General features: G+C 54.6%; 1 protein-coding gene across 1 annotated transcript in view; it reads left to right on the top strand.

Annotated features, from left to right (window-relative positions):
- Window positions 1–13,550: 13,550 nt before the first annotated feature.
- PDE8A (phosphodiesterase 8A) overlaps window positions 13,551–23,151 on the top strand; it is a 169,949-nt gene continuing 160,348 nt past the window's right edge. The window contains exon 1 of the mRNA XM_089310761.1: window positions 13,551–13,809. The gene's annotated coding sequence lies outside the window, so the exon portion shown is untranslated. The remainder of the gene's footprint in view (window positions 13,810–23,151) is intronic.

The raw sequence follows: 23,151 nt of genomic DNA on the forward strand, positions 1-23,151 counted from the left end.
AAGTCTGTGTATACTCAGATACCATTTTTCTTGTAGAATATTTTGACCCACTGTTGGTTGCATCCATGGATACAGAGAGCCAACTGTGCAATCCTCAGTTCTTTTTTTTTTCTTTTTTAAAATTTATTTATTTGAAAGGCAGAGTTATATATAAAGGGAGAAACAGAGACAGACAGAGAGAGAGATCTTCCATCTGCTATTTCACTCCCCAAATGGCTGCAACAGCCAGGACCCAGGAGCTTCTTCCAGGTCTCCCACATGGATGGCAGGGGCCCAGGTACTTGGGCCAGCTTCTGATGCTTTGCCGGGCCCATGAGCAGGGAGCCAGATTGGAAGTGGAGCAGCTGAGACTTGAACTGGTGCTCATACGGGATGCTGGCATCACAGGCAGTAGTTTAACCTGCTGCACCACAACGCCGGCCCCCACAATCCTTGGCTCTTCACTGTTAAAGTCAGGAACCATAAAGTTAGTCTATAGTGCTGTGAATGTTTCTGGACTCATAGTTTGTGGTTACATACCTACCCACAGACGTGGCCCATGCGAACCATGGTCCACCCTTGGCATAGCTCTGTCCTCAGTATTTTCTGAAAGCTCTGGGAACCCCTGTCTCCTCAGAGGGTTTGCCTTGCCTTTCAGATTCTCTTGGGAGAGCTAGAAAAAGGCAGGAAGGCTCTTTCTGGCACCCACGAAACCTGGCCTTTCACCTGATGGCATGCTTGCAAAATTGCCTGGACCACAGGGGGATTCCAAATAACGCATGCAAGTACTCCTCTGTCAGTGGGGCGGAGGGTGGCTCCCACCCCAGAAGTGTGGACTGCATGTAGTGACTCGGCTGCCAAGAGTACGATGATTCATTAAGGTCCTCAAGATGAAACTGTCCTCAATTTGGAGTGGGTCCCAAACCCAATGACCCATGACCTTTCTAAGAGAAAGGAAGGGACACTCAGAGAAAAGAGGACACTCAGAGAAGTCCTCGTGGAGACAGAGGCAGGGATCAGAGCTTTGCTTCCACAAAGCATGAACTCCCGGAGCCACTGGAAGCCGAAAGAGCTGCAGACGGCTTCTCCCTGGAGGGGGCGTGGCCTGCCCTGCAGGCTGCAGACCCGTGTTCCCCGAAGTCACCAAGTCTGTGGTCGGTGGCTGTGCTGGCCCCAGGACACAAATGCAGGTGTCTGAGATGGGTCATTGGCATGGGGAAAGGACACTGGGGAAGAACTCATGCAACTCGAGACAAAGTCTGGAGTCCAGTTAAAAGCGTGTAGGTTGGCTCATTCCTTGTGACCATGGTACCATAAAGTCTGCCCATTTGTGCTGCTATAATAAAGCACCATAAACAGAGTAGCTTTTTTAAAAAAAAGATTTATTTATTTAATTGAAAGGCAGGGTTACAGATAGGCAGAGAAAGAGAGAGAGAGAGAGAGAGAGAGAGAGAGAGAGAGGTCTTCCATCTGCTGGTTCACTCCCCAAATGGCCACGATGGCTGGAGCTGTGCTGATCCGAAGCCAGGAGCCAGGAGCTTCCTCCAGGTCTCTCATGCAGGTGCAGGGGCCCAAGGACTTGAGCCATCTTCTACTTTCCCTGGCCATAGCAGAGAGCTGAATCGGAAGTGCAGCAGCCGGGACTCTAACCGGTGCCCACATGGAATGCTTGCACTGCAGGCGGTGGCTTTACCTGCTTCGCAACAGTGCCGGCCCCCCTCCAGTCCCTTTAAAAGGGGCATGGATCCCACTCATGAGGACTCCATCCTTGTTTGGATTCAACATATGAATTTGTGGGGTGGGGGTGGGGCACACATTCAGACCATAGCACACAGGAATGTAGAATAACTATAGGGGAAAATGGGTGTGGGCCATATAGGACTTCTATTGTTAGTGCAACCTTTTTAGAAACCTGACCTATTCTAAGATGTAAAAGTTTATTTTCAAAACTCCAAGAAGGAGGAAGAAAGCGTACGAGCCCACAGCTGCAGAGGGACGTGTAGCTCCGCCCTGCACAGCTCCTGGACCACACCTGTGCTGCAGGTGTCCCGTCAGCAGCCCCAAGGGGTCAGTTCACTCGAGTGTTGCTGGATAGCTAGCAGCTGCCCGGAGGAGAGCTGGATTTGCTTGTGTGGAGGGAAAGGTGACAGTGGGAAGGGAGCGGTCCCTAAAGACACCACCCAGCAGGGGAGCCGCTTGCCAGGGCTCTTAAACAGGGGCTGCCGGGGTGTCCAGGATGGAGGAAAGGGGGAGACAGGGGCCCCTCCTGTGCTCAGTCAACTCACAACTGCACCTGCTGCGTGTTCAAGGCTCTGACTGGTCTCCTGCAGCTTCCCTTGTCCCTGGAGCAGCCTCTGAAAAGCTCAAGGGGTAAACTGAGTCAGGTTCTCTGCCCCTGTTCCTGTGTCTCCTCCTGCCCAAGTCCTATGCTCTGCGGTCCACAGGTACCCTCCAAGGTCTGCGCATTGCCCAATGGGCTACGTGGGTCCACTCACCCACTTCTACCCACAACCCCGCCCTCGTCTCGGCTCTCTCCCTCCCTTTCACCCAAGCGCATGCCTTCAGCAGAACACTAATTGGTCCTGAGCCTGAGCCTTTTCCAACTGTGTGAAGAGCATCACCTGCTTGAAATGACTTCGGAGTCAATTAGGGAGCCGCGAGTGCGGGCGGGACCTGAACACGGCTTGTGCGTGTCTGCCCCTCCCCGTACAGCTGCTTCTGAGACTTTCTACACTGTTGACATGGATGGTGTCTGTCATCGTGTTTTTATGTCTGAATCATGGGACTGAGCTTCCATGAGTGATTCACCGATTGAACCCGCACCGATTGCCTGACCCAGGGCGAGCCAAGTCTGCGTTCTTGCCAATGGTCTCGCAGATTCTCGGGAAAGAATATGAATTATAAAACCCAGAAACAGAGGGCTGGGAGCTGAGTCACCACAGTGGGGCTCTGCTTGGAGTTGACCTCATTCCCCCTCTTCCTGCAGTCTTGATGTTCAGCTTCGCTTTGGATTCAATGAGAGCAGCATTCTTTCCAGAAATTTCTACTAACCTGAGCTAAGGAAAAAGACATGGCCTAGGACAATCACTTTGCTAACCACCCCTACTCCCTGCACCCCCCACCCTGCCCCAGCCACATTGTACTTGGAATTAAGTGGTCATTTATCAAGTGCTTAAATCCTACCAAGGACAACTATTGGGGGCTGGCGCTGTGGTGCAGTGGGTAAAGCCGCCACCCTGTGGTGCTGGCATCCTATATGGGTGCCTGTTTGAGTCCAGGCTGTTCCACTTCTGGTCCAACTCCCTGCTAATGTGCCCCGGAGAGCAGGGGGAGATGGCCCAAGTGCTTGGGCCCTGAAGTTCCCGGCTCCAGACGGACCCAGGTCCAGCCCTTGCAGCCATTTGGGGAGTGAACCAGCAGGTGGAGATCTCTCTCTCTCCCTCTTTCTCTGTAACTCTGACTTAAAAAAGAAACTCACTACCTCTTGGTGCAACCCAGTGTGATTAGAGAGCTCTACTTCTTGGAATGTTCTTTTGTTTTCTATTGTACATCAAAAAGGGCTTCCCGTTGACCTCGGCTTGGCCATTCCGGGCATCCAGAATGAGTCTCATTTCAGTGTGCATGCTGTTGTCTATTTCCCAAAGTAATGCTTGCTGTTTCTATTGAAAGGGTCAGATCTTGCAGGTGCCTTATGGGAATCTTCTCTCCACTTCTCCATATGCCAGCCCTGCAGCCATTTGACGATGGGGACCACCCAGGCTTCCCCCCTCTGAGCCAGGAACCCTGAGTTCCTTGGGTTGTTCCCCACATAGAACATAGCAGGGTTTCGACACTTGCCCCAGACCTGATTCGTAGTTGTTCTGCGTCCATGTGCAGACAGAGCGTGAGTCAGGAGCAGCCAGAACACAGTGTGGTAAGTATGATCTCATGGGTGTAACCGAGATGAGGTGATGGGACTGAAGCCTGCTGCTGGCCTTGGGCGCGGATGCACGAGAGGCAGCCTCAGGGGGCCGAGAGGCCGGGGCGCTCCCCGCCTGCCTCACACCTGCTCGCCCCTGAGGGCCTGCGGGCGAGGGTGACACTCAAGGAGGGGTTGCGGCAGTGGTTGGCCATGGCCGGGCCCAGATCACAAAAGGGACCAGACATGGGGTGGGTGGGACCATGTCTACAGGGACATCCTCCTACTCGGCTGTCCGTTCCCACAGGTGCAGGGGAATTGCTGCTTTGGACGAAGTCCTGACAAAGATGAGGCATGGTGAGGCGGGGGCGACCAGGCCCACAGAGACTTGGTGGCTGGGAGCAAAGGGGAGGGCGGCCCCCGCGGCATCCCCCCCCCCCCCCCACGCTGCAGGACTAGGAATTCAGGAAAGGGTGTGGAAGGAAAGCCAGCTCCTGTATGGACCCCTGGCTCCACTCTGGCTAAATATCCCAGTGAAGAAACACAGGCACCAGTGACGAAGGAATCAGCATGGCTAGAGTTTCTTTTTGCTGGTTTGTTTATTATTTTAAGATTTGTTTATGGGGCCTGTGCCACGGCTCAATAGGCTAATCCTCCACCTGCGGCGCCAGCACACCGGGTTCTAGTCCCGGTCGGGGCACCGGATTCTGTCCCGGTTGCTCCTCTTCCAGGCCAGCTCTCTGCTGTGGCCAGGGAGTGCAGTGGAGGATGGCCCAAGTGCTTGGGCCCTGCACCCCATGGGAGACCAGGAGAAGCACCTGGCTCCTGCCATCGGATCAGCACGGTGCACCGGCCACAGCGGCCATTGGGGGTGAACCAACGGAAGGGAGACCTTTCTTTCTCTCTCTCTCTCTCTCTCTCTCTCTCTCTCTCTCACTGTCTACCCTGCCTGTCCAAAAAAAAAATTATTTATTTGAAAGAGTACAGAGACAGAAGGGGAGAGAGAGAGAGGTTTTCCATCTGCTGTTCACTCCCCACACGGCAAAGGCCAGTGCTGGGCCAGGCCGAAACCTGGAGCCAGGAGCTTCCTCCAGGTCTCATGCGAGTGGCAGGGCCCAAAGACTTGGGCCATCTTCTACTGCTTTCCCAGAACACAGCAGAGAGCTGGATCGGAAGTGGAGCAGCCAGAACTCGAGCCAGTGCCCATATGGGATGCTGGCACTGTAGGCAGTGGCTTTACCCACTACACCACAGCGTCGGCCCCAAAATTTATTTTCTTTACTTGAGACACAGAGAGAGCCCCCATCTGCCAGTTCTTCCTCTAATACCTGCAGTGGCCAGGTCTGGGCCAGGGCTGGATCTAAGAGCCAGAAAAATCAAGCTGGGCTCCCACATGAGTGGCAGGGACCCAACTGTGTGGACCACCAGGGTCTGTGTTGGTAGGAAGCTGGAATCTGGGGGAGTCAGGACTTGAGCCAGGCGCTCTATGAGATGTGGGCATCCCAAACCGTGGCTGAACTGCTAGGCCAACCCCTGCCCTGAAGCAGCAGGTTTGTCTCTTTCCTGCAGGATTAACCATGAGCTAAAGGGACCAAAACATTATTAACCAGGCGCCCGTCACCCTTGGCACCCCTGGTCCTCGGGCAGCTGGGGCTGGTGCATTCAAAGGGAGCCCTAAGTAGGACAACTCACTCAAGTCCGAATCTGAAATATACCCCTCACCAGACCTCAAAAGTCAAGAGGAAAAAGAATCCTGATACATGTGCGTGGGTCAACAGGAAATCAACCTAGTTAAGCGCAGAGAATTGGAGCTGGTACTGGAGGACAGTGGGTTAAGCCACCATCTGCAGTGCCAGCATTCCATATGGGCACCGGTTCAAGTCCTGGCTGCTCCACTTCTGATCCAGCTCCCAGCTAATGCACCTGGGAAAAACAGTGGAAGATGGCCCAAGTACTTGAGCCCCTGCACCCATGTGGGAGACTCAGGTGAAGCTCTTGGCTCCTGGCTTTGGCCTGGCTCAGTGCTGGCTGTTGGAGCCATCTGGGACGTGAACCAGAAGATGAAAAACCTCTCTCTGTGTGTGTCTTTCCTCCCTCTCTCTGCAACTTTTTCCAGTAAAATAAGTAAATATTTTTTAAAAATAATACTAAAAAGAAAACTGCGCTCTGACATTTTACAAGGCGATGCTAGTTTTATAGCCAACTGCAGAGGGTTGTCAATGGCATCTCAGGTCTGCCAGGGAAAGACGTGTCCTGTCAGGAGGGGACTGGATACAGCCTCGGGAAGCAAGGTGGGGGGATGTGTTTGCACAAACTGCTGTCCGGGCTTGTGAATTTCCCCCTAGAAATTGCAGCTGGGCCCAATCAAGGACTGCAGGTACCCAGGTGTGTCTGTGCACCACAGCCCCAGGTTCAAGTTCAAGGGCAGTCCCGCAGCTTGTTTGAACATCAGCACCGCCAAAAATCCCAAATTCACAGTGTTCCGCTCTAATTGTCTTCTTGGACACACGTGAGGGGAGAAGAAAGAGCGTCAGAGAGCCAAACCCCAGAGTTTCCCAATTGAGCTTCCTGACAAAAGAGGACCAGGCACAGGAGGAAACAGCAAGGCAGACTCCCAGAGGCAGGAAGCAGAGAAGAGGCCAAGCCCACCGTCCGTGTAGAACCTTCCAGCACACACTGACCTGGTCGCCAGCATGGGTGGTGGCCCCGCCTGCCCAGTAGATCCCCGAGCGCGCCCCGTGGAGAGCAGCGGCAGGTGGGGGCAGCACAAGGACTTTCTCTCTTACGCAGCTCCTCTCCCACCTGCCAAGAACAGCTAGTGGTTCCGGAGCAGAGAGCAAGCACTAAACGTTCCCACAGACGCTGCTGGGAACAGATCCCATCCTTGTACAGGCCACGGGGCTCGCTGATTTCTCTCTGAGAGCTGCTGATAAGACAGGAGGCAAGGATCAGACAGCACAGGAGACACACGGACAGCACACACTCTGGGCACCGTGTGTCCAACAACTCCGTCGTGCTCAGCGGCCCCCGTGAGCCCAGGAGGCTGCCATGAGGGCTCCAAGCGACACTTCTCTGTCTCATTCCAAGAAAAAAAAGAGTCATTTTTGTCACAGGACACAGGGGTGTGTTTGCTTGGGGTGTCACCAAATAATGAACCCGACGTACCGGGAACAGGTAGGGGAGACAGCGGGAAAGCGGAGTCTCCCAAGGAACCTTCCTGGCGGAGAAGTGATTTGCCAGGGCTTTTATAGCAAGGGCTAGGGGCGTGGCCAGGACCTAGGCACGGTGAGGGGGCGGGTTCTTGCTGCTCACAGCATACAGCTTTCATACACTGCAGGTTCAAAAATCTTAGGGGCCAGTATGGGAGTGCAGCTGGTTAAGCCAACGCTTGCAACACCAACCTCCCACATAGGAGCTGCTCCTCTTCTAACCCAGCTCCCTGTTAATGCACCTGGGAGGGCAGTGGAAGATGCCCTGAGTGCCTGGGCCCCTGCACCCACGTGGGAGACCTGGCTCCTGGCTTCGTCCTGGCCAGCCCCAGTCGTTAGGGCAATTTGGGGAGCGAAGTAGCAGGTGGAAGACCTCCCTCCCTCTCTCTCTCTCTCTCTCTCTCTGTCTCTGTAACTCTGCCTTTTAAATGAATACATTTTTAAAAAATCTGACTCAGACTGATCTCTTGCAGTTTTTCTTGTCTGTGGTGGTCCAACCCCCACCCTGTCCCCGCCACACACCACCTGCCCCCCACTCCACACTCCCCCCTCCCCGAGTACGATGTTGAAGGTATTCCTGGAACACCCTCTGGAATAAACAGTGTCAGGTTCTCTGCCTGTGTTCCTGTGCCCAGCTGTGCCCCAAAACCTGGACCCTGGGTTGCACTGTGGGGATAGGAAACTCACTTTGTCAACAAAAGCTAGCTGAGATCCCTTGAAACTTCCTTTCTCAATAAGACCCTTTTGAACCTTTAGAAGAATCGCCTGTTTTAATTTTCTCCAAACCATTTTGGTTTTCAACGTCAGTCAGCAGAGGAAGTGCCGCCGGGCGGGCTGCCGTGGAGTGTCTGTTCTGAGCAGTTTACAGGCAATGTCTGTGCCTGGGGAGGGGCTCGGTTTCAACAGAGGAGCAAGGGCCACTGCTGTGGTGTAGTGGGGAAAGCCGCTGCCTGCACTGCCAGCACCCCATATGGTGGCGCTGGTTCGAGTCCCGGCTACTCTCTGCTTTTGATCCAGCTTCCTGCTAATGTGCCTGGGAGGCAGCAGATGATGGCCCAAGGACTCCAGTTCCTGCCACCCACGTGGGAGACCAGGATGAACTTCTAGGCTCCTGGCCCTAGTCCTGGCTATCGTAGCCATTTGAGGAGAGAACCATCAGGTGCAATATTGATCTCTCTCCTCTCTGTCACTCTGCCTTTCAAATAAACAAGCCAACAAATCTCAAAAGAAAAAAAAGGAGGGGCCAATGTACAGGCAAGACAAGGGTTACCAAGGGCTTATGTTTGAGCCTGATGAAGACAGGTTCAGATGAAGCTCGTGGCTCCTGGCTTTGGCCTGGCTCAGTGCTGGCTGTTGGAGCCATCTGGGACGTGAACCAGAAGATGGGGGTTCCCCCAGTTGTGGGGTTCTGACCCCTAGCTGGGCTTAGGTTCTTGGCTCCAGGTGAGAAAAGGACTCATGGAGGAGATGTATCCAAGGGCAGCAGGAAAGCAAGGTTTATTGAAAGAGACAGTGCCCGCTCAGACATGAAGGAGGGGCTGCTGCCCCCACCAAAGTTAGGGCCACACTTTTATAGGGTGGAGGATGACAGCTGGGGCGGGACCTAATTGTGTATTCAAAGGAGATGGAGTTTGGATGGGGCTTGAGTACTGCTGGTTTTTCCCTGTCCTTTTTTTGGGGGGGGAAATCTTGGAGGTGGCATGGTGTCTCCATGGAGGGCTGGAGCTCACTTGTGGTCATCTCTGGGAAAGTGTGAAGCCAGGAGCTTCTTCCTGGTCTCCCACGCGGGTGCAGGGGCCCAAGCACTTGGGCCATCTTCTACTGCTTTCCCAGGCCATAGCAGAGAGCTGGACTGGAAGAGAAGCAACCAGGACTCAAACCTGTGCCCATATGGGATGGGGAGGATTAACCAAGTGAGCCACAGCACCAGGCCCAAGTCCCTGAGTTTTGTTTCTGGCTCTGGCTCCAGCTTCCTGCTAACATAGACCCTAGGAGGCAGTGGTGATGGCTCAAGTAATTTGGGTCCCTGCACTCACATGGGAGACATAGACTGAGTTCCCAGTTTCTAGCATTGGCCCCAGCCCAGCCCTGGCTCTTGCAGGCATTTGGGGAGTGAACCAATAAATGAGAGCTCTGTTTGCTTCCCCTGCATCTTAAACAAAGTTTTTTTTTTTTTTTTTTTTAAACTTGAAAGTCACAGTTACATAGAGAGAGAAGGAGAAAGAGAGAGAGAGAGAAAAAGAGAGAGAGAGAGAGTCTTCCATCTGCTGGTTCACTCCCCATTTGGCTGCAGCAGCTGGAGCTGAGCTGATCCAAAACCAGGAGGAGCTTCTTCCGGTTCTCCCATGTGGGCACAGGGGCCCAAGGACTTGGGCCATCTTCCACTGCTTTCCCAGGCCACAGCAGAGAGCTGGATCGGAAGTGGAGCAGCCGGGTCTTGAACTGGCGCCCATATCTGATACTGGTGCTTCAGGCTAGAGTGTTAACTTGATGTACCACAGCTCAGGCCACAAACAAATAAAGTTTTAAAAAAGCACAAACAAGTCAATTGTGTGAGATAAGTATCCTCATCTTCATTTTCCCACTGTAAAATACTTCTGCAAGGCAGAGAAGTGAAGAGGTTGACTTGAGAACACACAGCTGCAGGGCCGAGGTTCCAACCCATTCGGTTCGATGTCACTCCCAGACACCTAACTACCCTACGACATTGGCCTCCTCGTTGTGGACAGGTATATGTATAAAAATACTTTATTATTATTAAATTTTTACTTTATTTATTTGAGAGACAGTGGTGATTTTCCCATTTGCTGGTTCACTCCCCAGATGGCTGCCGCAGCCAGAGCTGGGCCAGGTTGAAGTCAGGAACCAGGATCTCCATCTGGGTCTCCCATATAGACGCCCTGGAGCCCCGCCTTTTGTGCCATCTTCCGCTGCTTTTCCCAGGTGCGTTAGCAGGGAGGTGGATCAGAGGCAGAGCACAGGATCAGCCAGGACTTGAACCGGGATGCCAGCGCCACAGGTGACAGCTTAACCCACTGTGCCACACTGCCTGCCCCATGTCTGCAAATCCTTCGACACTGCCCCCGAGTTGCCAGGTCTGTGTCCTCATGCCTGGTCAGCTGGGTGGGCTGTGACCACTTTGACCAATAGGAGGAACTTCAAAAAGTTCATAGACAGCAGTATTAAAAGAAGTTTAATTCCAAAGATTTAATTAATTTATTAATTAAATTTATTGACTAGTTGATTAATTAAATTCTATTTATTTACGTCTATTTCATTCTTCTGAGGAGGGGACCTCAAAGGCCAGACAGCTTTGGCCTTGTTCACTGGGGGACACTCCCTCCTGGCACCCTGACCCACCACAGAGACGGTCTCACTCTCCTGGGGCTGCTGTGCTGTGAGCAAGCCCCAGTCACAGAGGCGGGTACCACATGGTAGGCACTGGGCCACAGCCCCAGAGCGGGCCAGACTTCAAGTCTTCCCAGCCCAAGTGCTGGGGATGAGTGAGGAAGCTGCTGCATAGTTCTGGCATGGGGGAACTGGGCCGGAAGTCAGGGAGGTTAAATGAGCAGGAAGATATCCCCCCAACTCCCGCCTCTGCAGCTCTGCACTGTAACCCCACCCCTGCCATGCCCATCTAGGATGCCCACTTTCCCATGATGCACCTGGGTCTCATCTGGACCAGGGAAGGAGGAGATGCCATGATGGAAGCTAACACACACGAAACCCTGCCCAAGCTCCACCCTGCTTGTATATTTAATTAAGGGACCACCCACCGCCCCGTAAAGGGAACTACTGCACAGGGAGTGGCACTGTTGGCTTCTTGCCCTTGCTGGTGGCCCTTCTTTCCCCTTCTCTCATGTTCTCTCCTCGAAGGCATCTCCCTGGCCCTCTCACGGTAGACACCTCTCCCTGTGTCGCCCCCACCCTCGCATGAATGTCCTTTCACTCTCACTTTAAATAAATCCTGCTCTCAGAGTTGCCCTGTATTTATGCCTCTGCTTTGAATTCTTATCTCCTGTAGGGGCAAGAGCTTGGAACAAAAACCAGGAAACGTATTCCCGTAACAGTTCCAGCCCTTTGAGTCTTCCCAGCTGAGACCTGAGATGTCACGGCAGGGAGCCAAACCATCCTTACTGTGCTCTGTCCAACGCCCACGGTGGGACAGGCGCCATGGCGCCGCAGGCTAAGCTGCTGCTTAGGGTGCCCACGGCCCACATCGGAGGCCTAGTTTGAGTCCTGGCTACTCCACTTCCCATCCAGCTCCCTGCAAACACGCTTGGGAAGGCAGCTGAGTTGGATTCCTGACTGTGGTGGACTCCAGCCTCCTGCTACTGTGCACCTGGGAGGCAGCAGATGACGGCTCAGCTACTAGGGTTCCTGCCACTCACAGGAGAGACACACTGAGCTCTGGGCTCCGGGCTTCAGCCTGGCCTAGCTCTGGCTGTTGTGGGCATTTGGGGAGTTGACCAGTGGATAGAAGCGCTGTCTCGCTCTCGCTCTCTCTCTCTCTCATCTCTCAGCCTTCCACATGAAAAAGAAACAATTATCAAAAAGCAAAGCAGTGATGGCGCAGAAGCCGGGGGGAACACCCCACCAGCCCCCTGCTGCAATCTCCCTGCTTCCAGCAGAGGGGGCGGGTGTGTTGCCTGCTGCGTCCGTGGAGCCCCCTGGGCTCCAGGCTTCAGCAGCTGGAGAGACCTGCATGGCTGCAGACTGCAGAGCCCCAAGGCCCAGGTGCAGCTGCCGCTGGGAGCCTGGCCTGGGCCGGTGACGGAGGCTCTCTTCCCTCCCCAACAAGACACCTCCTGGGTCCCCCCCACCCAGGAGCAGCACCCCCAGCCCCGCTCATCAAGGGGCGGGGTCCCCGGTTTCCTGCCTCTGGCCCCACTTCCTTTTCTCCTTCCATTCAAATCGAAGCCCCGCGTGTGCGTGATCTTTAAAATCTCTTGGTACTTGAAGGTTTCTCACAGTAACAACATTCACAAAGGAACATTCCAGCAATCCCTCCTCATCCCAGAGTTCCCTCCTTCGACTCATCGGTCCTTGCTCCGTAGTGTCTTCCCATCACCACTGAGATTCTCCTGAATTATTGATTTAGGATGTCGCCTTTTTACTCCCCATTAGGGAAGATAAAGCAGGAACACTTTCATCCCATCCCTCGCCCTCATTTTCTGCCCATTTTCCTCCCAAAATGGGAATTCCACACCCTTTGATAAAATCATAATCCATTAATGTGTTTCTGCCTCGTTACAGCTCTGCTGAGCACGGATAATGGAGCGGCACACTGTAATTATACTTTCCTTCTAGCACGTCTTGCCTTCCGCCTGGAGATAGCAACAGAATTCGCCCGTCTACAGTTACAAGACCGGCCATTAAGAAAGAATGTCCCCAACTCAGTGGCGACTCCCTTGTTTGCACTTCAATATCAGAAATGGGAAAATATTGTGTATCTTCCAATCCTGATCAGATCGTGTTTTCTCGTTTATATTGGCTTAGTTTTCTTTGTCAGGGTCTTTGTCTTCCTGGATTGTCTAAGAAAATTGTATGTGTTTTTCAAAAACCAGAGCCCTGGCTGGCGCCGCGGCTCACTAGGCTAATCCTCCGCCTTGCGGCGCCGGTACACCGGGTTCTAGTCCCGGTCAGGGCGCCAGATTCTGTCCCGGTTGCCCCTCTTCCAGGCCAGCTCTCTGCTGTGGCCAGGGAGTGCAGTGGAGGATGGCACCCGCATCTCTGCACCCGCATGGGAGACCAGGAGAGGCACCTGGCTCTGGGCTGCGGATCAGCAGCGGCCATTGGGGGGTGAACCAATGGTAAAGGAAGACCTTCCTCTCTGTCTCTCTCTCTCTCTCACTGTCCTCTCTGCCTGTCAAAAACAAACAAAAACAAAAACAAACAAACAAACCCAGAGCCCTGAGATCTCTTTTCTGCCGAGTCAAACACACCAGTTCCATCTCTGACCGCCTTGCTGGGTAGAAGTGCTCCTTCTTGCTGTAGGAGGAGTAGGACTTGGCGCCCAAGCTCACTCAGGCAGGGTGTTTTGTTTTGTTTTTAATTAATTAATTAGAGAGGTAGAGTTACAGACAGAGAGGGAGAAAGAGGTCTTCCATCCACTGATTCACTCCCCAAATGACCACAACAGCATCGATCTGAAGCCAGGAGCTTCCTCCAGGTCTCCCACGTGGGTGCAGGGGCCCGAGCACTTGGGCCATTTTCCACTGCTTTCCCAGGCCTTAGCAGAGAGCTGGATTGGAAGAGGAACAGCCAGGACTCGAACCGGTGCCCTTGAGGAATGCTGGCACCACAGGTCAAGGATTAACCTACTGCGCCACCAGGCGCTGGCCCCCTGGGCAGGGGTTTAAAATCTGGTAAGTTAAAGGCAGGTGGAAACAGATGGAAACTTGATCCAATGATGGTGCTTGGGAGGCGGGCCTGTGGGGAGGTACTTAGGTCCTTGGGGCTGCTGCCCTGGGAAGGTGCTTCTCACAGGGGTTGCTTATAGAAGCCTGAGTGGGGTCAGCCCCTCTTCCTCTCTCTCCCTCTCTCCCCTCCTCTCCCTTGCTCTTCCTTCCTCTTATCTCCTCCCTCTCCATCCCCTCCCCCCGCTTCCCGGCTCCCAGTGACCCTTCACCTTCATGCATGCTACCATGGCCACATCTGCCACCCTCACCAGATGTCCAAACCACAGCGGCCTCCTGACCTTGAACCTGAACCTCCAAAACTGTGAGTGCAGTGGACATCTTCTCTCTGTGAAGTTGGTCTCTCCAGGTGTTTGCGGACTCACCCCCTCCTGGAGGCCCTGGCTCTTCTCCCCCTGGTCCTCTGTGGGCCTGCTGGCCCGCGACGTCTCCCCCAGCCCTCTCCTATGTGGGCAGCCTCGTTTGGGGCTCCCTTGCCTTTCTCTTTCTCGGGTCACTCCCTGACTTTGAGGGAGCGCCTTGGGAGCACACACAGGTGAGCAAGTTTTGTGGGAAGGTCTCCCGGCACACTTGGCTCACAATTTGGTAAGGAATAGAACAGGGCTGGGAAGTGTTTCTCTTCTCCTATTGGAGACTTCGCCAGCTGAATTCTAGCTCCTGATGAGTCTGATGCCGTTCTGTTGCTTGGTGACCTGTGTGTGAACTGGTTTTTTTTTTTTTTCCTTTCTTTCTGGAAGTTTTTAGAACCGTGTCTTTATCCACAGTATTGTAACAGATCTTAATCTTTTTTCGTGCCTTGTACTGGAGAATTATGTGTGTCTTCCAATCTGAAATTCCATGTCATTGACTTCTGGGATGTTATGTATAGTTTCTTTGATAACATTTTCTTTTCCATTTTCTCTATGCTCTTCTAATTTTTGAACATTTGCCCCTCTGGATTTATCTTCTAGTTTTCTTCTATTGTGTCTCCCATTGTGATTTTTAAAAAAGACTTATTTATTTAAAAGGTAGAGAGAGAGAGAATATCAATCTTCCATCTGCTGGTTCACTCTCCAAATGGCTGCAACAGACAAGGCTGGGCCAGACCAAAGTCAGGAGCTGGATACTCCATCCTGGTCTCCTTCGTGGGTGTCAGGAATCCAAGGACTTGGGCCGTCTTCCGCTGCCTTCTCAGGTGCGTTAGCAGGAAGCTGGATCAGAGCTCAGTAGCTGGGACTTGAACTGGCACTCCCAAATGGGATGCCAGTGTCACAAGCGGTGGCTTAACCAGATGCGCCACAATGCTGGCTCCAGTTTTAATATTCAAAGACTCTTTCCTTGTGGTTTGACTTTTCTGTCTTTTAAAAATTTTTTTTTAATTTTATGTATTTGAAAGGTAGAGTTACAGACAGAGGGAGAGACAGAGAGAGAGGTCTTCCATCCACTGGTTCACTCCCCACAACTGCCGGAGCTGGGCCAATCCGAAGCCAGGAGTGTCCTCTGGGTCTCCCATGTGGGTGCAGGGACCCAAGGACCTGGGCCATCTTCCACTGCCTTCCCAGGCCACAGCAGAGAGCTGGATCGGAAGAGGGGCAGCCAGGACTTGAACTTGCGCCCTTATGGGATGCCAGCACTGCTGGCGGAGGCTTAGCCAACTACACCACGGTGTCGACCCCTGACATCTTTGTTTTAAGGCATTTCTCTCTCTGCATTGTCTCTGGGACCTCCATTTCATTCTTTTTGTTTGTTTGGTTTTGATCTCTGTCTTCCATATTGGAAGCTTTCTTCAAATCTATAGTGGTCCCTCATTTTTTGATTAGACTTAAGGGGTCCCTGAAAGCTGTGTGAGTGGGGAAGAATAAGGTTTAGCAACCAGCAGTGTCACCATAGGAACTTGGCTGTGACCACCCCCCCCCTTTTTTTTTTAAGATTGGTTTATTTAAGAGCGAGAGCTTCCACCTGCTGTTTCACTCCCCAGATAGCCACAACAGCCAGAGCTGTGTCAATCCAAAGCCTGAAGCCAGGAGCTTCTTCTGGGTCTCCCATGCAGGTGCTGGGGCCCAAAGACTTGGGCCATCTCCCACTGCTTTCCAAGGCACATTAGCAGGGAACTGGGTTAGAAGTGGAGCATCTGGGACTCAAACCAGTGCCCATAGGGGATGCCGGCACTGCAGGCGGCAGTTTTACTGGCTACGCTGCAGCACCAGCCGGCGACCATCCCTTTCACTGATACAGCTCGGGGTCAGGATCTGAAGACCTCTTTGCTGAGCATCTACTGGTCACCCACCTGAGGGGAATACACAGGGCAAGAGCATTCTGGCGGTGGAGGGGCACCAAGGCGGGGAGGGGGCACCCACCCTTAGTGTGTAAATCTCATGGAATCTCCCTCTCAAATTCAGACGCTTCCTGCCATTGTACCTGGGCAGGCAGCAGAACGTGGCCCAAGTCCTTGAGTGGGAAGGAGTACTTGAGAGATGCTCAAGCCAGGTGCAATCACCAGGTGAGAGCCAGGAGCACACGGGATTGACACGGGCAGCACTGGGGCTGAGTCGCACTTTTCACGAGACAGAGGTAGCAGATGACACGACTCATTGAGATGTTAACTGCGTATTTTTCTCTCTCCAGTTCTTTCTGTTCACTTATTTATTGGAGAGGGAGAGGAGGAGGGAGAGGAGGAGGGAGAGGAGGAGGGAGAGGAGGAGGGAGAGGAGGAGGGAGAGGAGGAGGGAGAGGAGGAGGGAGAGGAGGAGGGAGAGGAGGAGGGAGAGGAGGAGGGAGAGGAGGGAGAGGAAGAGGAGGGAGAGGGAGATCTTCCACTCACTGGTTCACTCCCCAGATTCCTGCCATAGCTGGCACCAAATTGGGACTGATAGAAGATGGGAGCACCAGGATCCAGGTCTCCCAAGGACTGAACTTGAGCCATCACCGCTGCTTCCCAGGGTCTGCATTAGCAGAAAGTGGAGTTGGGAGCAGGAGCTGGGAGTGGAACCCAGCTGTGGGCATCTCCACCACCAGGCTGAATGCCTGCCCCTCCTCTGGCTTTTTCAAGCAAAGTCAGTTCCTTGGTATTTCCTTGCCTTGGGTATTTTTGGGGATCAGAACATAGAAGCAACTGGAAGCCGGTGGATTGTCCTGTCCTTTGTGATAACCTTGACTCGTTATAGAGATCCTGTGAGGTGTCCCAGAGGGGGAAGGAAGAGAGGGCGGGCCTCTGACAGCAGCAAGAAGGAAGAGGGAGAGATTTTCACCCTAGAAGGGGAAGGGGCAGAGTGTGATGAGAGCTGGCAGGAGTGGGGAGAGGTCCCACGCCCCGATGCTAGGCAGTGTCCAGAGATGACAAGGCCTGGGACCCTCAGGGAGGGTGGGTCTTGAGTTGAGAGCTTGTGCCCCTCCCCTACAAGTCCCACATCCCAGAGGGAGCCCCAGATCGGCACAGCCACCAGGCCCAAGGTGCACAGGCCCGGGCCCTGATGGGTATTGCCACAGCTGCTGCTGGGACAGCAGCTTCCCCGAGGCCCTGACACTGCTTAAGGCCCTGGGACCTTGACAAGAGGTGGAGGTTGGGGGAAGGAGGCTCAGTGGTGTGCCTGGGATTGGACTTCTGGCCAGCTCACTGGGATAGTGGCTTGAAGTCAAATTTGAATCAACTTTGGAAAAATAAAGAAATGTGCCAAACGCCTACATCTCTGCAATCCCTCCGGCGGCTCCTAACCACACCCCTACTGCCATGCCCAGCAACAGGCCTGCGGCTCCCAGTCCCACGTGACCCACAGTCTGGGTATTTCATGTACCCTCTCCCAGGCTGCCCACACTCGTGCTCCCCCGACAGGGAGCTCCAAGCTCTCCAGCCATAGTTTCTGCTAGAACAGGAGGTGGGGAAGAGGGAGCCCCATTCCCGAAAGGGGGAGGAAGTTAGCACTGTCCTCTGGTGGCATGGGGTACAAAGCCCTTCTGCAAAGGGCCCCACTCCTACCCTGCCACACAGCAGCGGCCAGGGCGGACTGCTCTTCAGCCTTGGTGTGGCCGCGCAGGATTGCTACCGGGGCCCACCCCGGGCTGGCTGGATGCTGCTGCACACCAGGCTTTGTGATGGAATCCGCCAGGACAAGACCTGCACCGCCGCTGAGTCACGCAGGGTGCCTGGTGGGTAAGAGGCAGGCGGGCCCTGGTCAGTGCTGTCAGGCAAAGTGCCAGGTCCTCCTGGTGGCTCCCGGGACAATGCTGAGCCACTCCCTGGGGACCCCTCTCTTTCATCTCAAACCACTCCCCTAGCTCACTGCGCTGTGCTCAGTCTGTTGAAGGAATCACTTTCTGCCTCCTGGCTCTGCTACAGGCTTGGACCATGCCCTTGAACCCTGCCTCCTCTCTCCTGCCTGACTCCTACTCATCCCTGAGGACCCTACATGGTCATCTTCCCTAGTAAACTCTCTGCAGCCCTGAATATAGATGGAGAATCTGTCTTAGGCCTCGGCCACCACCCCAATTTCCCTATCCTGGTCCTTGTCACCCCTGTTATGCTGGATTGCTTAGCTGTCTGTCTCATGGGCCAGGCTGTGAGCTCTCGGAGGTAGGATCTGGGGGTAGAGAAAGGAAGGAGGGAAGGCAGAAGAGGGAGGGGGCCCACCCCTAACTTCCTGTGCCATCCTCACCCCCACACAGCTTCCCCACAGGAGCAGCAGGGACCACCCTTCTCCCCCTTTCCCTTGGTGGGAGATGCACTCTTTATTGGGAGAAATGATTGACATTATCCAGTATCAGTGGCAAGCAATAGTGCATCCAATGAGAAACGGCTTGCTTGAGATTTTCATGCTCTCACCCAGGAGTAACCGGCTCTAGGATGAACCCAGAAGCTCAGGGATGGATCTAAGAGCCCCGCCTTTCCCCACGCCTCTGCTCTGGTATCCTACTGTTTTGCTATTGGCTGCATCCTTGGGTTGGCTCCTTGTGGTCACTGATGGGCTGCCTCAGGTCTAGGCATCACCTCAAGTCAGGAGCGTGGCCACTGGAACCGGGCTTTTTCTCCTATACACCCCACCACAGATGTCCCCTCACCCTGGGCTGAAGCCACTAGGCCAGTGCTCTAGCTGCAAGGGAGTCTGGAAAAGCAGTGTCCTCTGCCGGCGTGGGTGGAGCACACGGGAACTGCTGTCGCTGCCCTCCTGCCTTGCCCGAGAGGCCTCCAACTTCCTTGCCTTTCAGCATCTTCAGTGAGGCAACACCCAACCCTGGAGGGTATTTTTTTGAGTGTGGTTAAGGAGAGCACGTCCCCAGCCCTCCAGCGAAATCTCCTCTCTGAATTTGGAGCCGGACTCTTTCTTTTTAGTTGCACACAGACACACACACACACACACACACACACACCCCACGCCACCCCCCCCCCCCAATAAAATCTCTGCTTCCCAGCCTTCCTTGCAGTAGATGAGGGTGTGAGACTACACTGGGGCCAATGGGGAGAAAGCAACATGTTATATGACTTCCCCAAAGTGCCCTGAAGGCCACGCCCTTCTCTGAGTGTGTCCTGGTTTGCCCGAGACTTTGTTGGTTTTAGCACTGAGGGTCCCACATTTTGGGCAATCCCCCCTCCCCATGTCCTGGGAAAACTAGGACAGCTGCTCCAGTGTTTCCCGCTTCCTGCTGGCTGCAGCGTGAGTGTGAGAGAAGCGTGAGGCAGAAGCCACACACTAAGGATCTCACAAGATCCAGGCTGCTCTCTGCCAGCACAGGGCTGGCTCCATGATGCCGGCCAGGTGCCCCAGGTCCTTTCTGTAGAAAAGGGTGCTGAGCCTCATCTCTGACTCCCTTTAGGCAAGGACTAGCGTCCATGCTGTGTGGTTGGGGTTTCTGTCCCGTGCAGATGCCCGTAACTGTAAACAATGCAGAAACAGGGCTGCAGCCTTGGAGGGGAGGGAGTGCTGGAGCTCAGCTTTGTGCCCTGCTGGTCCCGGCGTGTTGTGTTGGGGGAGGTGGGCATTAGTCCTGCAAATGGGAAAACTTTCCGACAAAGGTTGTCAGGGGCTGTCTCTGGGGAGTGACTGCTGCCTTTAGGGTAAGCGTTCTACCCGCCCCCCACCCCCATCTCCCAAAGGCTTCAGCCAGAAGAGGTTTCGGCCCTCAGTTCCTTCCTCCAAAGCAATCTGAAAGCCATTGCTTCTTAAAGGTGCAGACACCCTGATACCGCCCTCCCACTCTCCGCCCCGACTCTCTCTTCCCAGCTGTTTCCTCTCTTCTCCATCATTTACGCACCCACTGCACACAGTGCATCCAGAACACAGCGTAGTGGTGAACACAGACCTCGAAGAGGAAGCGCAACCCGAGAAAGAAAGTTGCGTAAGCTGCCCTGCCTCCCGGGAGAGAACGGGCACCAGACGCTGGGGCAGGTGGCAGCCCTGTGTGGGATTTGTTGAAGCAGGGACCTTGCTGGGGGCCCCGCGGGAAGGGAACCAGCAGACTCCAGGGTGTTGCATCATGGCCCCAGGCGGCCACTGTTTCTAACAAAGCATCGCTGTTCCTGGAAATACTAAGCTCGGGGCGCACCTGTGCAACCCGGGACTGTCTGGGCTCACGTCGTAGGCTGAGAGTGGGCCGCCAGGCAGGGCTGTGCATACATGCCCTTGAGGGGCTGGGGTAAAAGTGACATTGGGTGAGCCTGGGAGCCAGAAACTCCCTGCTGGCCCAATTGTTGGGTGAGTGGGAGGGACCAATAGACCCCGTACTGGGACCCCAGGGCAAGTGGCACAGAGCAAGGGATTTCTGAAGCAGAACCAGGTGAGGCCGGTGCCTCGGCTCAATAGGCTAATCCTCCGCCTTGCGGCGCCCGCACACCGGGTGCTAGTCCCGGTCGGGGCGCCGGATTCTGTCCCGGTGGCCCCTCTTCCAGGCCAGCTCTCTGCTGTGGCCTGGGAGTGCAGTGGAGGATGGCCCAAGTGCTTGGGCCCTGCACCCCATGGGAGACCAGGAGAAGCACCTGGCTCCTGCCATCAGATCAGCGCGGTGCGCCAGCCGCAGTGCACTGGCCGCGGTGGCCATTGGAGGGTGAAGCAACGGCAAAGGAAGACCTTTCTCTTTGTCTCTCTCTCTCACTGTCCACTCTGCCTGTCAAAAAAAAAAAAAAAAAAAAACCAGGTGAGCTCAGCAGCCGTCATTCCTAGCCCACGGCTGTGTTATATCCCAACCCTGCCGCTTCCTGGGCAGGCCTCTGCGTTCCCTTCTGCAGCACGGAATAATGATAAAGGCTGCTTTGTGGATGTTGGGGGTGGGGAGGGCAGGACGCAAAAAACACAGATTAAGATGTCATTCACTCGCTGGGTGTTCTGGCCCCAGGTCTCTCACAAGGTTGTGGTCAAGCTGTGGCCCAGGCCTGTGACTCTCGGGAGGCCTGGCAGGACAGCTCACGCACAGCCCGGGTCCCACTCCACGTAGACTGTCCCGTGAGCGGCTTGAGTGACTCTATGACGTGGCAGATGGCTTCTTCCTGCCACGGTGTCTCCCATGACACAGCCTGGGGGTGACAGCTGTCATTTCTGCAGTGTCCTGGGTCCCAGCCCTCTGACCCATGGCAGGGACAACAGGGTGTGGGTCGCAGAAGGAGGGGTGCACTGATGCTACCTTGGAGACTGCCGACTTCGCCGGGCTGCTGAGCCAGGCTGCTGCCACCTCCCTTCTCATCCCACTGGTGCTGTGCAGCTTGGAGCCCAGAGCGTCCTGCAAACCCTTCCTAGAAGCTCCCTTTTGGCTGAGGTAGCCAGAGTTGGGCTCTGTGACTTATAGCCAAAGCTGTGACTGCTTCCGGCAAGCAAACCTAGCTGGGCAGCCTTGCTAAGGGAAGGGACAGGGGTCTCCTGGGGTGTGGGCACGCCCCCGTGACTGTCACTGCAGACTTCACAGACTCACCCATCTCTTTGGGAGAGAAAGGCCTGATGTCACCTGCAGAAACAGTCATGGCTACTTAAACATAAAAGGAAGAATCTTCGCAGGAAACCGGACTCTGCCTCTGCCTGCTCCTCCCTGGCTCTGAGGCCCAGCCTCGGTCGAGGGATGGGATCCTCTCCCTCCTCTGCTTGCTTAGATTCTCTGCTTAGCTCTGGGCTGGGGCTCGTGCCAGCAGAGGTTCCCAAGCTCCATTGCTTGCATGGCCAACAAACAGAGGCTGTGACCATGAGCCAAGGGAACAGTGAACTCCCCACATCCGGTCTCCCACCCAAGGTGGAGCAGGCAGGCCTGCCGAGCTCTCTGCTGTCTGCACGTCAGCCCTGTGGGAATCACCCACATTTGAGAACGGACTCACCCTCTTCTGAGCTTCTGGGTCAATGGCAGCCAGGAGCAGAGTGGCTGGGCAGTCCACGGAAGCAGGTGCCCCACAGCTGCCAAGCCGGGTAATTGTGCCTCCCGGGCAAACAGGCAGGGAAGCGGGTTGCAAGATGGAAATGTATCTGGAATTGTCTTCATTCCACACCTGCATGCCCCTTGCAGCTCAGAGCAGCTGTAGGAGAGTGAGAAAAGGAAGCGTTTCCTAGAAGCAAGAACTACTGAGCACTGATCTCCATCACCGTGCACAGTGCCCGGACAGAGGGGTAGAGGAGAGGTCCTGGCCATACCACACACGTACAGAGTGGCCTTCAGCAATTCTCTTGCCAAGCCTCAGTTTCCCCCTTTGGAAAGAGAGAAGTTGGGGGGCCGCTGCCGTGGCTCACTTGGTTAATCCTCCGCCTGCGGCGCCAGCATCCCATATGGGTGCCAGGTTCTAGTCCCAGCTGCTCCTCTTCTGGTCCAGCTCTCTGCTGTGGCCTGGGAGTGCAGTGGAGGATGGCCCAAGTCCTTGGGCGCCTGCACCCACATGGGAGACTGGGAGGAAGCACCTGGCTCCTGGCTTCTTATCAGCACAGCGCCGGCCGTAGCAGCCATTTTGGGGGGTGAACTAATGGAAGGAAGACCTTTCTCTCCGGCTCTCTCTCTCACTGTCTTAACTCTGCCTGTCAAATTAAAAAAAAGAAGAAGAAGAAGGAGAAGGGAGAAGGGAGAGTGGCTCACTTGATTAATCCTCCGCCTGTGGTGCCGACATCCTACGTGGGCGCTGGGTTCTAGTCCCGGTTGCTCCTCTTCCAGTCCAGCTCTCTGCTGTGGCCCAGGAAGGCAGTGGAGGATGGCCCTGGTGCTTGGGCCCCTGCACCTGCATGGGAGACTGGGAGGAAGCACCTGGCTCTTGGCTGCGGACCGGCATAGCTCCGGCCGTAGCAGCCATTTGGAGGGTGAACCAACGGAAGGAAGATCTTTCTCTGTCTCTCTCTCTCACTAACTCTATCTGTCAAATAAAAAAAGAGAGAGTGAGCAAGTGTGGTCTACCTGGTCAAGTCCAGTAATTCTGCCTGCCAGTAACAGAAGCTCCAAGTAGAAGTAGTTGAAATAGCAGGAGGACATCACACCGCACGGGGACTCAGAGGTTCAGTGGCTCTGGGTTGTTTAAGTCAGCAGCTCCATGATGACAGTGCGGACAGTGGGGACACAAGCTCTTCCCCTCCCTGACCCCCAGGCGTTGGCAGCTCCCAGCATGGCAGCCAATGGTGAAACAGCTTCAGGTGCTCCCTCCTCCTGCAGCCATTCCAGAGGCCAAACACAGGAGGTGTCTGCCTTGTGTCTCTGCTTCCGTGGGAAGATGACTGTGCACTCCACA

This window comes from Oryctolagus cuniculus, chromosome 12 (genome assembly GCF_051225735.1).
Source record: "Oryctolagus cuniculus isolate XC-2025 breed Fujian yellow rabbit chromosome 12, ASM5122573v1, whole genome shotgun sequence".
Lineage (NCBI taxonomy): Eukaryota > Metazoa > Chordata > Mammalia > Lagomorpha > Leporidae > Oryctolagus > Oryctolagus cuniculus.